Source organism: Crocodylus siamensis, chromosome 15 (genome assembly GCF_052110815.1).
Source record: "Crocodylus siamensis isolate JL-2025a chromosome 15, ASM5211081v1, whole genome shotgun sequence".
In the NCBI taxonomy this organism is placed as follows: Eukaryota; Metazoa; Chordata; order Crocodylia; family Crocodylidae; genus Crocodylus; species Crocodylus siamensis.
In genome coordinates this window covers 49902662-49919800 of record NC_143409.1, presented here as the reverse complement: position 1 = coordinate 49919800, position 17139 = coordinate 49902662, and the positions used below count along the sequence as shown (strand labels likewise).

The 17139-nt window shown below is 50.2% G+C and overlaps 1 protein-coding gene across 3 annotated transcripts in view; it reads right to left on the bottom strand.

Moving 5' to 3' along the window:
* Positions 1-17139, bottom strand: part of LOC149852695 (uncharacterized) — a 43156-nt gene that overhangs the window by 12976 nt on the left and 13041 nt on the right. The window lies entirely within an intron of this gene.

Below are 17139 nucleotides of genomic sequence, written 5' to 3'. Positions count from 1 at the left end.
CGCACGTGCCTGCATGTGTGGAGGCACCCCATGGGACTTATCCAAATTTCAGAGACTGCCACTTGGCCTCAGAGGAACTGCCATGATGTTTCAGTGTTTTATGGACCAGATCCTCACCTCTCACAAATCTAGGGTTTTGGTGAACATTGATAATATTGTTATATTCTTGATTCATTGTCAGCAACATTTAGAAAAACTAGGCGACTGTGGCACTGATGCCTACACAGTCAGATGGATTGCAGATTGGCTGAAGGGTTGTACTCAGAGGGTGGTGGTGGATGGGTCATATTCAGCCTGGGGGGAAGTGGGCAGCGGAGTCCCCCAGGACTCGGTACTTGGGCCTGCGCTGTTCAATTTCTTCATCAGTGATTTAGACAATGGGGTGAAAGGCAACCTGTTTAAATTCACTGATGATACCAAAATTTGGGGTGAGGTGAGCACGCTAGAAAGGAGGGAAAGATTGCAGCAAGATCTGGATAAGTTACAGGAGTGGGCTAACATAAACAGGATGTGTTTCAATACTGGCAAGTGCAGGGTGATGCACTTAGGCAGTAGAAACCAGCAGCACACTTACAGAATGGGAAACTTGCTTCTTGAGAGCACGGAGGCAGAAAGGTATCTTGGAGTCATTATTGACTCCAAGATGAACATGGGCCGACAATGCGAGGTCACGGTTGGCAGGGCTAACCAGACCTTGTCATGCATCCAGAGGTGCATCTCAAGTAGAGCCAGGGAGGCGATCCTCCCCCTCTATGCAATGCTGGTCAGGCCACAGCTGGAGTACTGCATCCAGTTCTGAGCGCCCCATTTCAGGAGGGATGTGGACAACATGGAGAGGGTCCAGAGGAGGGCCACCTGCATGATCTGGGGACAACAGGTTAGACTCTACATTGAAAGACTGCGGGACCTGAACCTGTTCAGCCTTCACAAGAGAAGGCTGAGGGGGGACCTGGTGACTGCCTATAAACTCACTAGGGGGGACCAGAAGGGTTTGGGGGAGACACTGTTTCCCCTAGCGCCTCCTGGCATGACAAGGAACAATGGACATAAATTATTGGAGAGTAGGATTAGGTTAGATACCCGAAAGATGTACTTCACAGTTAGGGTGGCTAGGAGCTGGAACCAACTTCCAAGGGAAGTGGTGCTGGCTCCTACCCTGGGGATCTTTAAGAAGAGGCTTGATGCCTACCTGGCTGGACTCATTTGAGTCCAGTTTTTTAATCCTGCCCAGGCAGGGGGTTGGACCTGAAGATCTACAGGTCCCTTCCAACCTGACTTCTGTGATTCTATGATTCTATGAAAGGAGCCTGGGTGTAGGGGAGGCAGAGCCCTGCAGAAGATGCGTGGAGATCTAGACTTACAATATCTCAACCTGTCAGCCAGATGTCACAGAGGGTGCATCTGTCAGTGCAACTGGGCCAAGCATTCTCAGGCCACAGACACAGCCACAGGAAACAATATTGCAGTTTCTGAAAGAGTTGGTTCTGGCTCAGGCAAGCAATATGGGGAGCCCTAGATGACACAAATCTCCAAGGAACGATGACCCTGAAGTATATTTAGAATAATCTGAGTGAACCTCCATGGCAGCAAGGTAGGACATGGGTATCCACCTAGGACATGTGCTTAAAGCCCAAGCCCAAGCTACGTATTGGGCCCTATCATGGGCTAATGTGTTAGATTATGGGAAAGTCAAGTAAGCCATCTTATATCTTCTTCAGGCTTGTCCTGAGCATTATCATCTACAGTTCTGGGCAAAAAAGAATAAAGGGCGCTGTCCTGGAGTGAATGATGATTCCAGGTGAGTCAGCAGAATTCAGCTGAGAGGAGTGACTCGAGGAAAATCCTTAGCCAGGGAAAAAAGCCAGCATCTCTGAGCTGGGGAGAGTGCGATAAAGATAAGATTGGAAATGCATGGAGCCAGCACGAGATCACACCAAGCTGAGGGAGTAGTGGGTACAGAGCTACAGCAAGAGAAAGCACCACAGCTGGAGAAAAAAAAAAAATCAAAGAAGCAGCTGAGCTGGGAGGAGCCAGAATCAGCTCTCACACTGACATGGTTATGGTTTATGGTTGTGTGCTGGCACTGATTTTTCAGCCAGCCCATGGAACCAGGGATCAAATCCCCGATGAGCATGAAGGCTGGGGGACTGGAATTGAGTTTCCCTGCAGGCACTCAGTGTCACAGGGCTGAATCATGCCCCACAGAGGGTAAATTGTGGCAGCCCCGAGAGGGGGTTTGAGAGACAGTTTAGTCCAGAAGAGCAACATAGCAGAAGCAGACTCGTAGATTCCAGACATCTTCCAGGCAGATTGGGCTGTCTCAGAGCCTGCAGAGAGAAGGAGAGACAGCTGTCCATGGCACAGCGATGACAAGCCAAAAGTATTGAGACCGACACTGGGAGACCAGGTAAACAGGGACAGACAGAAGCTAAGTCAGTACCACTGAGGCAAGTACTGAGTGAGGCAAACTGACATCCATATACAGCTTACCATTTTGAATGGTCAAGAATTGTACCAAGACCATGAGCAAACCCAGAAGACCAGGATAAGACATCATTGGTTGGTGCTAGGTGTGGTGTAGGGGAGGCAGAGCTTCAAAATGGGAAGACCGATAGACGGATCGAAGGAGAGGACCAGGTGGGATGGAACATACATCTTCCATCCTACTAAACATATTTATTTCAGCAAAGTCATGGCGGGCAAAAACCACTGAGGACCCTCTGGACCTGCCTCAATCATTGACTATCCCTGCTGTGGACAACGGTGACATCCTATATACCGGCACACACCAGGCGCTCTGGTGAATGGCACGGTCACTTACAGAGAGACACTGGAAAGAGTGGTGAAGGAGGGAACGCCCCGAGTGTGTGGCCAGAAAAAAATAACAGACTGGTGCTGGAGCCCAGGAGGAAGAGGAGGGAGCAGTCATGCCCTGGAGAGGAGGAGCATGAAGAACAGCCGGGAAGCAGGCTGTGGAAGAGTCCCAGGGAGCAGAGGGATGAAGGAGGGATGAGCATGGAGGCTACAGTTGGCTGAGGCTAGTGGCTGAGAGGAGGCCCACAGTCAGGTAAGAGACACACCAGAGGCTAGCCAGAAGGAGTGGCAGCCCGGTGGCAATGACTGGGACACAGAAAGAAATAGCAATATAGGTTCAACATAAGAAGAGCCACAGGCAGTGGTTAAAACAGGACATAATTTTGTTTGCTTATATTTTGGTCCAGACTGGACCTGATTTTGTTTGCTTAGTGTTTTTGAATTGTTTTATTTTTACATGAACACCCTGAAAGGAATCCTGGGTGGCAGGTGGGGTGAGGCTGGGGTACAGGGGATGGAGTCCTAACTTTTGCAGCAGGTATTTTTCACATTCATAAAAATCTTCTTCTGCCCTGTGTCATGGTGAACATCCTCCCATCATGGAAAGTGTGTACACAACCCTATAATAAATAAGAAGCAGAATACTTACCATGAAAGTCATGTCAGGCGAATTTTGTATGAACAAGGAAGGGTAAGGGTGATATAAGACCCCTTACCCGTTACAGCAGAAGAAAAGATGTCATCTTGGAAGGGGCACAAGCCCTACATTACCAACCATTGACAACAGGTCAATGAGATACCCAGAGGGATCTCTGATGACCTCCCATTTCCTATGATAGTTGGGTGAGATTGGTTGTATTTTCAAGAGATTCTGAGGAATTTCTTAAAACAGGTGGAGGCAGCTAACTATGAAATGTCAGCAATGAGCTGGCAGGCAGAAGGATTGGCAGAGGATACAGCGCCTGAAAAAGGCAATGATGTAGATAAATAACAAATGGATATTGTGGAAGTGATAGGGTCTGGCTCATTCTGGAGACCAAATGGATGAGTTGGTCTTTCAACATGCGTACAGCAAAGACCTGGTCTGGTTTAATGAAGACCTACTACAGCCAGAGAAAGAAACTCAGGTTCCTTAATTTGAGGTAAGAAGCAATATTCTTTATAGAATAGATAAGGGGAGCAAAGATGAAAGAAAGACTGCCCAGCTCCTAGTGCCCCAGAGGTACCAGAAATGGTTAATATGGATAGCCCATGATGGGCCTCTGAGGGGACATCTTGGATATGATAAAAATGAGGCACAACTAATTCATAGATTTTATTGGCCAGGGTTACTCAAAGAAATCAGGCAGTATTATGAGATCTGCCCGATCTGTCAGAAAGCCTTGGCAGAGAAACCACTGGTAGCCACCTTGGTAGGAATGCCTATTACCGAAAAGCCAGTTGAAAGCATAGTCTTAGGTATTGCATGACTCCTTCCCAAAAGCAGCGTGGGCTATCAATACAGGCAGTTCTCAGACATATGACACAATTGGTTCCTGAAAACCGCGTCTTAAGTTGAAACTTTATAGGAACTGATTTTCCATTATGAAACAATGTTATAAATAGGGGATTGGTTCCTGAACGAAGGCCCGATACCCTATTTTCACCAAAAATACTCCAGAATTTTTACAGTACTCAATCAATTATAGATGAGTAATATAGCTACATTTATTTATTTTATACTGTACTGGGATGTATCTTTTTTCAGTACAGGTAGTGCTGCAGTGGTAGTAGCGGTGATGAGCAAGCACCAGATGAGCTGCCCCAAAAATGGCTCCCAGACAAGCGGCGTGCTGATGCTCTGGCCATCTGTCTGGAAGGGCATGGGTGGGAGCGTGTGCCCCTGAATCTGCCCCAAGCACAGCTTGTTCCATCCCGACCAGCTTGGGGGGCACATATTCCCCCTCCCTATGCCCTCCCAGACAAGTGGTGGGAGCCGCTGAACAAGCTGCAGCTTCTCCCACACCCGCCCATAGCCCCGCTCCCAGCACTGCTGTGGGAAACTGGGCAGGGAGGCACAGAGGGGCCATACCACCACTGGGGGCTTAAGCCTCCAAAAATATGCCTCCCCAGAGCTTTAGTCTCCCTGGTTTCCACCCTCCCCTTTCCCAATTCCTCTTCACCCTGCTAGTGGTTATAGACACTGGTCTGCCCCCTCTCCGTACTTCTCATGGGGCAAGCCAGCTTCTTCCTTGCTGGCCAGAAGGGCCTGCTTCCAGGAGAAACGGTGGAGGATCTGATCCTTGCTGTGCTAAGCCTTTCCTCCTGCCCTGGGGCTGGGGGGCAGCCTGCCAGTGGGCTGCCAGGCCTCTGCCATGTCGGGGGGCCTGGGCTTTCCCTTTGAGGCGGCAGTGTCTTCTGGGGCCAGCCATGGGAGGGGGAGGGTGCAGTCAGGCTCTTGCTGCCCCAAGCCTCAGGCACCTGATTCAACTTTGGAGGGAGCCTTCCCTGGCTTCCAGGCCCTCATGCTGGGTCCCTGCTAGATCCTGCCACCCCCAACAGTCCTGGGTCCCCCCCCTGCATGGCCCCCAGGTTGGGCAGGCCCTTTCCTGATGGCCCCCAGGCTTCTTGCAGAGGCAGGAGCCTTTGGAATGCCAAAGTGGCCACAGACCTGATCCAAATCTCCAGCCCGCTTTGCCCTGGCAGGAGCAGCAGCAGCAGCTGCATGGGTCACGGCCACCCATAGCTCCCCCTCCTAGTGCCACCAGAGCGGGGGCTGTGGGCAGCTGTGGGAGAAGCCCGGCACTACTCGCCTCACCGCAGGGGGAGCAGCAGGGGAGCAGCTGGACAAGCCATGGATTGCACTCTGGGGGCTATGGATGACTGTGGGAGAAGCCACAGCTTGTCTGGCTGCTCTCCCACTGCTCCCCCCATGGTGAAGGGGAAGGGGCTGGGAGTTGGGGCTTTGCCTCCCTCTGAGAGCTCAGCTGGGGCAGGGGGGTGTAGGGTAGAGAGGCTGTACTGCCTTGGACAAGAGCCGCAGAGCAGCAGAGCCACTTCAGCCTCCCCGCGCCTCCTGGATGAGCTGTGGTTTCACTCCACCCCAGCAGCTGCAGGGTACGGGGGGCTGCATGGCCTGATATGCATGGGGCACCCAGGACTGGGGCTGTGCCAGGCTCTGCTCCAGGTGAAAGGCACTGGGAACAGTGGCTGTGCCTCTCACCGCTCATCCAGCCAGGGTGGGGGAGTGCAGGGTAGAGGTGCAGCTTGGTATGGGTGGGTGCAGTGGCACTGGTTGTAGTGGCTCTACCCTGCTGCTGTCTGTCCAGTGGGGTGGGGTGGGGGGTTGTCCCAGCCACCAGCAGAGGGTTTGGGATTGAGAGAGTGTTTGGGGTAAAAAGGTAAGAAAGGCTTATTGACTTAACAAACACACAACTACAGGTAGTATAATAAAACAATGACAGACAAGAACAATTCGTGTCGGCATCTTATCGGCAGTCCCCTCTGATGCCTGATGTATGACAAGATCTTCTTCTACAAAGCTCAGCGAAGTCAGGCGTCCCTGATCAGTGCTGTCTGAGGGGTACTGGGAAGGACTCTGGCATTCGGTCCTCAGGCTCCTCGAGATCCACGGGCCCACCGAATCCAGGTCAGCAGCTAATCTTAAATCAGTAGCTTCTTTCACAGAGCTGCATCTTCCTTCTAATGATTTCTGGATGTGCTACCCAATTTATAACTTCTGAGCTATGCTGATAACTTACAGCCATCCAGATTCTCCCATTATATTTATTCTTAGGACTGACCAATAGCAGTACAAGCCTTGCATTCTTCTGATAAGATTAATTTTAACTATGACATGAGGCCTACTACTACTTCTACAAGGCCTTGCTATATTTACTAAGTCTCACTACATACAAGGCCTCACTAATCTTTGACTTTAATTAGGCTTTTAGTAGCAACATACAGATTATAATACATGAACAAATGACAAGAAACACCTGGTCTAATCCTCACAGCATTCAGCAAGCACCTTAGACACAATTTTTAGCTGTCATGGGCTGGGCACACAGCAGAGGCGCAGTTCACTCAGGGCGGTGGGGCAGCACTGGGAGTGGGAGCTCTGCCTCCCACCACTAGCCCAGCTGGGGTGGAGGCGGCACGGGATGGAGGCATTGTACTGCCTCCGACAAGTGGTGTGCAGCAGTAGAGCCGCTCCAACTGCTGTGCAACTCCCAGATGAGCTGCAGTTTTGCTCTATATCGGCAAATGGCAGCAGCTGCAGGGTATGGTGGGGGCATGTGTCCCAGATCTGCATGGGGCAGCTGGGGCTGCATTGGGCTACACTCCAGGTGGGTGGCAGGGGCTATGTGAAATTTTAGGGTGGCTGCAGCCTCCCATAGCCCCAACTCCACCACCTGCCCTGTGCAGATCTGGGGGTACATGCTCCCACCATGCCTTGCAGCTGCCACTGCTTGCCAGGGTGGAGCAAAACCACAGCTCATCCAGGAGGCACAGGGAGGCTGTAGTGCCTCTGCTGCTGCACGCCGCTTGTCAGAGGCAGTGCAGTACCTCTACCCTGTAACCACCCCACCCTGGCTGGGCTAGCGGTGGGAGGCAGAGCCCCCAGTCCCACTGATGCCATGCCTGCATCCTGTGCCCCCTCACTGTGGATGGACAAGTGGTGTCAGGGCATAGCCACCGCTCCCAGAGCTGTCGTGCCTGCTGAAAATGAGCCACATCTGCAGTGCACCTCCCGCAGCCTCGGCTGGACAAGCGGTGGCAGGGTAGAACCCCTGCTCCCAGTGCTGCAGTGCCCACCTGCATTTGCAAAGCTGTTGATTCAGTCTCCCACAACATTGTTGCAGGCAAGTTAAGGAAGTATGGGTTGGATGAATGGACTTCAAGGTGGAGAGAAAACTGGCCAAAGCACTGGGCTCATAAGGGTAATAATCAATGGCTCCATGTCTAGTTGGCAGTGGGTATCAAGTGGAGTGCCACAGGAATTGGTCCTGACTTCATCAATGACCTGGAAGATGGTATAGCGAGCACCCTCAGCAGGTATGAAGATAATATGAAGCTGGGAGGAGTAGTAGATATGCTGGAGGCTAGGGCTAGGATTCAGGGTGAGCTAGACAAATTGGAGAATTTGGCCAAAAGGAATCTCATGAGGTTCAACAAGGACAAGTGCAAAGTCCTGCATGTAGGACAAAACAATCCCATGTACTGGTACAGGCTGGGGGCTGACTGGCTAGGCAGCAGCTCTGCAGAAAAGGAACTGGGCGTGACAGTGGACAATAAGCTGAATAGGAGTCAACAGTGTGCCCTTGTTGCCAAGAAGGCTAATGGCATCTTGGGCTGTATTGTGCAGCCATTTGGCTTTGTTTTTTTGAAAATCAGAACTTCCCCTGTCCCCTACTGGGACGGTCCACCTGCGGCTGTTCCTCCATCCCCCTGTGATGCTGAGCAGCCCTGATATGCCAGTGTCCTGCCCCTGCTGTTGCCACATGCTTCTGAACCACAGGTCCCCTAGCTGTACCAGCACCCCTCACTTCTGACCTAGAGCCCCCCCAACCCTGCTGGTACCTCTCATTCCTGACCCACTGCCTCCTGTTCTGAGGACCCAGCCCGCCACTGTGGTTGCAACAGGGTGGGTATGTGGAAAATGGGGACAGTTGTGGGCACAGACAGCACATGAGGGTGGAAGGGAGCCCAGGAAACACATCAAGGTGGTGTACATGCCTCGCCACAGATTTCTGCACCTACAGTGAGGGCTGGGGCTGTTGCCAGTCTGGACCAGCTCCAGGCAGAAGAAACCTCTGCAGCCAGTGGGCAGGACCCAGTGTGGGAGGAAGTGCTGTGCTGCCATGGCCACCAAGTTCAGGCGTAGTGGCACAGGTGACTGGTCCCACCCACTACCTGGGGCTGGTCTGAACTGACTGCAGTCCTCCATCCTAGGCACAGAAATCTTGTGGGGCATGTGCCCTGCCACATTGCCCATCCCCCCCTCCATTCTGTCCCACCTGTGTGCCCCCTGGCCTCCAGCCCCATCTCCCCTGCTCACCCTGCATATACTTACCTGGAGGGAGCTGTGGTAGATACTCTCCACTGCGGCCTGGCTGCCATGTGCCATCCCTAACCCCTGTGTCCCACTCCCCCAGCCTCAAGCAGACTCTTGCAGACTGGAACTTTGCAAGCCTGCAAGGGGAAACCTGGCTTTTCCCACATTTTTCTCCTTTAAAAGGAGAAAATCTGTATTTTTCTGTGGCAAACAGAAAACATGGACCCACTCCTCCCCAGACCAGTTGCCCAGTCTGCAAATACTGTGTCTCACTAGGACACTGTTTTTTTATCCTGCTTTCTAGGGCTTAGAGTAAGAGCTTTCCCCTTCATTCCTATTGACTGCCAGCTGGCTGTCAGCCCCCAGCTGGTTTATCATCTTGGCCACTTCCATTACAGCTCATCAGAAGGCGGTGCCGTATCACAAAATGCCAGTCTTCCTCAAAAGGGTTTTGTTTCAGTGTCTCTCTGGTTCTCCACCCTCATTACACCCCTTGTTAGACCTGACACCATTTATTTGACCCCTCTTTAGACATAAAGACCCTCCTTAGACTCAATCCCCGTTTTTTGACTTATAATACCAATCATTAGACTCAAGGAGTCCTTGCTAGATCCCAAACACCCTTCATTAGTTTCAAACTGCCCTCATTATATTCAAGGCATCCTCATTAGACCCAAGTGGTCCTTGTTTGAGTCAGGGCCCCATCATTAGGCCCAAGATACTCTTCATTGGGTCCAAGTGCCTCTCATTAGACTGAAGGTCCCTTCTTCAGTCCCCTCCCCTCGTTAGAGCTAACCTCCCTTTGTTAGACATGAAATCCCTTTGTTAGACCGAGGGCATCCCTTAACCAATACCTCCTCATTAGACTCAAGGCCCCCTCATCAGATCCAAGCCCAACCTTGGTAGACCCTTGCACTCTTTATTAGGCTCAAGCCTGCCTCATTAGATTTTGGGTAGCCTTATTAGACAACCTCCCTTTGTTCAATCTCATTCAGCCCTCATTAGATTCAAGACAGCCTGTGTTAGACCCAGGCATCCCCTCATTAGACATAAGCCCCCCTTTGTTGGACACAAGATACCAGTTGTTATTTATATAGTCACAGAGACATTGGGCTGGAAGGGACCTCTAAACCAACCCCCTGCTTGAGGCAGGATCAGCTCTATCCAAACCATCCCCTACACATCCACTTTCCAATCTCTTAGCAAAAACTACCAACAACCCTAACACAACACAATACATCACAACTGACTCTGCCAGAGAGAAATCATGGGGACCATGACAGTAAAGGACATTCCCTCTGCTACAGAGGAAGGCCAGCCCCCCTACAATCTGACCATGGGGTCAAGTTCCTTGCCAAATGGTGTGCCTTTGAGCAGTGACAAGATCCTTTAGACAGAACCATCTGGTTTGGAGTTCCAGGAGAAGCATTAGCAGATACCAGTCACTACACTTAGCCTTGGCTTTGCTCAACCCTCAATGTCTCAGAGAGAGGTTATAACCACCCCCCAACACCTATAACAGCAAGAGAAGAAATTTCTTTTCAGCCCCATGTGGCAACCAGCAAAGATCAGAAACATGGGAAATCTCTATGGTGGAACAAAGGCACCACTATGCCTAGATCATTCCTTCTCCACTGCCTTCTTTAACACATCCAAGCAAGGGTGGATCCAAGGCAGGGGCGAAGTGGTGCACTCACCCCCCCCCCCATTTTCATTCCAATAATAACATAAGACCATAAGAATCTCCATAGTGGGTCAGACCAGTGGTCCATATAGCCCAGTATATGGTTGTCAACAGGGACAGGGGTGGGTGCTATAACAGGAGAGTGTTGAACTGAGTAACTCTATAGTGATCTGTCTATTCAATACTCTCCTTGGCTTCCACCAAGATTGGGTTAGAGACACCAGAGGAAAAATCTCTAACCGTTCTGTTCAACAGCTATGGATAGATCTATCCTCCATGAATTTATCTAGTCATTTTTTAACCTGGCTATGCTATCTGCCTCCATCACTTCCTATGGGAGTTAATTCCATATGTGAACAATTCATTGTGTCAAAGACTTTCCCTTGTTAGTTTTACACTTGTCTCTTGCTCATGTCTCCTTGGTTCTAGTTTTCTGGGACCTGGGCCCCTGACACACATTGCATCTATTGTGCCATTACTGAATTAATTGTACAAGGAATGTAGATGGGTGATGTATGCAAAGTAATTGAGGCACAATAAAATTGGTCAACCAGCCATAAAAATGGCCAACCAACTATAAAAGTGGCCAAACATGTGTTACTCTAAAAATGTCAAACATTTTTAAACCTGGTTTTTATCCAGCTCCAGTTTGAATGTGTGGCATGTCACCCACAGGATGATAGTATTTAGCCACACCTTCCAGTAACCCAGGAGTGAGTTCTCATTATCTCTTTTTCTAGAGATCATCCTTCCTGCTGATTCTACCAGTCCTTCCCTCTGGTTACTCTATTAGTAAAGGAGGGCCAGTGACCCTCCCTCCCCAGCCCTGAAGCTTGATATTCAACCTGTATGACCAGCATGTAAGAAGTCTAAGACTGTCCCCTTCATCAGAATGATGCTAATTACCAAGGAGAGACCACAACCTTCTCAGAAGCTTCTGGCTATCAAAGGTGGACAATGCACTGGGGTGTTCATCCCACCAGTGGCTGCTTCTGCCTGCTATTATTAAATTATCCTATCCCTAGAACAGAGTGACAAGGGATAATTGCCCATTCCACCAGATCCCTTAGTTCTCTGGCTAAATCATATCCAAAACAAAAGATTGACATAGCCAGCATAACATAATTCATACAGTGATAGCAATAGCATACATGGATACGATATGACTTGGACTTTCCAACACGACCACATGTACAATATCAGTACAATAAAACACAAGAAAGCAAACATGACATCCTATGAAACCCAAAACATAACTGGGCCTGTCACTCTCAGTCTTTCAGTTGATTCTCCCAGACCTGAATGGTGGGGACTTGGACCTTTCTTGAGCCTGAGAAAAATCCAAAGACCAGGCATATTGTACAGCTAGCATGTAAATGCCTGCAACCTACTCCTCCCTACCCCCATAAGCTTTGTCACCATTTTCATAAGTCACAGAATCCTACAGATATTTATTTACTGGGGACATCTAGCCTTCCTTCTAGCTCTGGGAAGGGGGTGGGGTCTACTGGATTATCATGGGGGATCCTGGGATCCAGGACACAGGTTGTCTTCCCAGCTCAGTTTGAAGTGGACAGTAGGATTTGGGGGTGGTGAGAACAGGGTGGGTTGGAAGGAGGACTCCTGGGTTCTCTCCTGTCTCTGGGAGGGTAGTAGGGGTTTACTGGATTAAAACATGTTGGGAGGGGTGATGGGAGACTGGACAACTGAGTTCTCACTCAGGTCTAGGAGAGGAGCAGGGTCTACAACCTTAGAACAGAGAAGTCTAGGAACCTGGAGTTGATTTCCCCATTTCAGGCAGAAAAAGCCTTTTGCCCAACCCAATAATATCTCCTGCCTAGGTCTGAGACTGGCAGTTCTTTCCCTAGTGACATAATCAGCAGAAATATTTAGAAGTTCTTCCCCCACCCCTTTTTATTAAGTAGGCATACCTCAGTTCCTTTTTGAAACCATGTCCCAAATAATAAAGATAAATACACATGCTGTAACATAATGTATATTGACAGCAGTTACATAATGGATCCAGCATCACATGGGGTTTTCAACAAGACCACACATGCCCTACCAAGGAAACAAATGCACACAGACATTTAAGGCGAGATTGGAAAGAGGCCAGCAGAAGGGAAAAAATGAATAGAGATCTGGAAAACAAAACTGAGGAGGAAAGGCCTACGGGGTCAAGTAAACAGTTGTTTCTGCTCTTTTACATATAGAATCTGGGGCTGGTTGGGGAGCCAGCAGGCTGGGGTTGTCTTCCCAGCTCTGACTAGACAGTGGGATCTGGGGGTGGTGAGACAGGAGGGGTGAGAGGCAGGACTCCTGGGTTCTCTCCCAGCACTGGAAGGGGACAGGATTCCATTGGGTTAGAGCACAGAGGGGATGGGAACCTGGACACTTGGGCTCTGTCCCAGCTGTGGAAGGGGAGTGAGGTCTACTGGATTACAATGGGCGGCTCTGGGAGCCAGATTCTGAGGGTCCTCCTCCCCATTCTGAGTGGACACTGGGATTTGGGGGTGGTGAGAACTGGGATGACTCCGGGGTTCTCTCCTAGCTCTGGAAGTGGAATGGGGACTACCAGGTAAGAAAGAGTTTGGGGGGGGGGCGGGGGGTCCTAGGAGCCAGGATAGCTGGGATATTTTCAAGTCTGGGAAAGGTAATGTGGTATACTGGGACACAAAGAGGGTAGGGACTATGAACCAGGACACCTGGATTGTCTTCCACCTCTGAGAAAGGAGTAGGGTCATTCTGCTTGGTTACAATGGGGGTACTTGGAGCCAGGACACCTGGCTTCTCTTCCATCTCTGGGAGGTCTGTGGGATGGGGGTAAGAGAGAGGGCAAGAGCAAGAGGGGCTGGCAGGCAGGACTTCTGGGCTCTCTCTCCACTGTGGGTGGATTGTTGGACCTCAGGGGTGAGAGGAGGAAGGCTGAAGAGCCAGGACACCTGGACTTTCTCCTACCTTTAGTGAGTTTTCATGGGTCAGAGCTGGAGGGCCAAGAAGCCAGGAGTCCTGTGTTCTCTCCCACCTCTGGGAGGACTGTGGAGCCTGTGGCAGGCCAGTAGGGGGCACTCCTGCGTTGAGCCGCCCACCTCCCTGCACCTGACCACCTTCCAGGCTCCAAATGCCTCCCTAGGGGCACCTTACGCTTGGCCAACCCCTCTCCTGGAGCACACTCGCTAGTCTGGGGGTAACATCGCCCCCACCACCCCGAGAAGGGACTGTCTCGGCCCTGTGTCCTCGGGGAAACACAGGCCTAATAGTCTGACGGGTACTCGACCCGGTACAGGCACTTGGGGCACTTCCCCAAGTCAGGGGGCAAAAAGCAAAGGCTCCCTTAGTCGGCAGACCTAAGGGGTCTCTTAGGCATAATTTAGACCCACCCCTCAATAAGTCTCCCACACCAGTCACAAAGGAGAACTTTATTGATTACAAGGCGTAGGGGAAACTAGGGTACAGGATTGAGCAATATCTTAGAAATCCTAAAGCGCAAACAGAGTGGCTGTGGTAGCCTTTTGATCACGCATCTGTGTTACTGCCAGCTAGATATCTAATCAGATTGAGTAGCTTGCTCACAGGCATCTTCCAGAGGCTGGTTGAGTTTCCCCTCTGGAGTCTTGGGGTGAGAGAGAGCTAGGTCCCGATGGTAAGGCTTCTCTGTCTCCCCTGCTTTGCTGCTGCTTCACCTCATGGCCAAAGAGAGAGAGCCTCCTCCCCTCCCCCCAAACTATATAGCTCCTGTGACCTCATTCACCTGGTCCAGTGGAGGTCAGCCCCAGTTGGCTGTCAGCCAATCAATATGAAATACATCACCTGTTACCAGGCAGATTCCAGCTCACCAGGTAGATGCCCCTCACCCAGGTACCAGTCACGTAGGCAGAGGGAGCAGGTTTCCCCCCTCCCTCAGGAATGCAGTCAGCTCAGGTTACCTAAAGAGACAGGCTGAGGTGTGACTCCTCTGTGCTGGCCCATCTAATCACATTGACACAGGGCAGAGATTTTAGGGAGAAACCAAGGTGGCTCTCTGCCACAGAGCCTAGTGGGTTTAACCTCAGGGAAAGGGAGCTCAGAATCCTTCTCTGGACTGGTTACCTTAGTGCTATGAAGCCAGCTTACTAACTTGCTGTAAAACATGGGAGACCTGGCAGAAAACATTTCAGAAGCAAGGAAGTTCACCCCTCAAAAATCTGTAGAAGTGCCCAGGGAATTTTCATGAGATCCTTATAGATCATCACTTGTTTGGTCACCTTCACATTGTAGCAGACCTTCCTGTCAGTGAAGCACAGATCCATTGTGTTCTCTCCTTTTCTGGAGACAAAGACGATCTTCCCATCATCACACTCCATGACCAGACTTGCATTCTTCTGAAGGCATTTTGGCTCATTGGAGATCTTCTCTATGGCCATGTTCAAAGCTTCTTTGATGTTGTATGGTGCCCCTTGAAGCCTCCTCACCTTTGACTGCACCTCCTCGAGGTCCTTCTCACTCAAAGTTTGCTCTTGGAGCTGGAGTATCTCCTGATACATTGCCTCTCTGTCCCCTGGCTTTCAATGACCATTTGGGTATTGGCCTGCACATGCTGGGGATTTTGGGGGGAATTCCTTTAGGGCCAGATCAAAACATCTTTTTAACTACAAAGTCATCTGCCCATGGGATTCCAGCTGGGTCTAAACTTTCCTCAGGCCCTTAATACTCAGTTTCCTTGGTCCTTTCTTCCATGGGACGCCCATGCCCGCTACAGGACAGGGAGGTCCGGGTGAGGGAGATCCCCTGCCCTCCATTAATGCTGACCTCATGAAGGAACACCTTGAGAAGCTGGATACCTTCAAGTCAGCCGGCCCTGACAATCGACACCCCAGGGTACTCAAGGATCTGCGGAGCATCATAGCTCAGCCCCTGGCATGGATCTTTGAGAACTCTTGGTGCTCTGGTGTAGTGCCGGAAGACTAGAAGAAGGCCAATGTGGTGCCAATCTTCAAGAAAGGGAGGAAAGTGGATCCAGCTAACTATAGGCCTATCAGCCTGACTTCTATCCCAGTAAAGATCTTAGAAAAGTTTATTAAAGAGGCCATCCTTAATGGACTGGCCGACGCCAACATCCTAAGGGATAGCCAGCATGTGTTTGTTGCGGGTAGGTCTTGCTTGACCAATCTCATTTCCTTCTATGACCAGGTGACCTATCACCTGGACAACGGAGAAGAGATCGATGTCATATATCTTGACTTCAAAAAAGCCTTCAGTCTGGTATCCCAGGATCACCTCTTTGTGAAACTGGCCAATTGTGGTCGTGGGTCCACCATGATCCTCTGGCTGGAAAATTGGCTCCATGGTCAGACCTAGAGGGTTGTAATTGATGGCAGTCACTCATCATGGTGTCCTGTGACCAGTGGGGTCCCCCAAGGCTCTGTCCTTGGACCATACTGTTCAACATCTTCATTAAAGATGTGGACATTGGAGTCAGAAGCGGACTGGCCAAGTTTGCCTATGACACCAAACTTTGGGGCAAAGCATCCACACGAGAATATAGGTGGGTGATCCAGGTTGACCTGGACAGGCTCAGCAAATGGGCGGACAAGAACCTGATGGTGTTTAATGCTGAAAAATGCCAGGTTTTCCACCTTGGGAAGAAAAACCTACAGCATCCTTATAGGCTCAGCAGTTCTATACTGGCTAGCACTACGGAAGAAAGAGACATGGGGGTCATCATTGACCACAAGATGAACAGGAGTCTGCAATGCGATGCTGCAGCTATTAAAATGATGAAAACGCTGGCTTGCATCCATAGATGCTTTTCAAGCAAATCCTGGGACGTCATTCTCCCCTTGTACTCAGCCTTGGTGAGACCGTAGCTGGAGCACTGCATCCAGTTTGGGGCTCCACAATTCAAAAAGGATGTGGAGAAGCTTGAGACAGTGCAGAGAAGAGCACGTGCATGATCAGAGGTCAGGAAGACAGACCTTATGATGACAGGCTGCAAGCCATGGGGCTCTTTAGCTTAAAAAAGCGCAGGCTCAGGGGTGATCTGATGGCCACCTATAAGTTTATCAGAGGTGACCACCAGGATCTGGGGGAACGTTTGTTCACCAGAGTGCCCCAAGGGATGACAAGGTTGAACGGTCATAAACTGCAAGAAAGTTTCAGGCTGGACATAAGGAAGAATTTCTTTACTGTCCGAGCCCCCAAGGTCTGGAACAGTCTGCCATTGGAGGTGGTTCAAGCACCTACATTGAACACCTTCAAAAGCAAATTGGATGCTTAACTTCCTGCCCTTTGGGTGGGGGCTGGACTTGATGATCTTCCGAGGTCCCTGCCAGCCCTAATGCCTATGAAACATCTATGAAATCTCCACCACTGGATGAATGGAAACAAGCAAAATAGTAATTATCATACCATAAAAATGGACAACCAGCTTCAAAGATAGTGCTTCAAGATGTGGCACAACTTTAGACCTGGTTCCTTCTACAACTTTAAGCAACTATTGTAATTTATGTGATTTACATACAGAAGTTGTTTTATAACCTGGTATTTAGCTGAGGCTGTATCTGCTTATGTAATGTAGTCCAGGGATCCCTGCCATTGCCACCCAGAAGTTCAGGTCCTCCCAAGA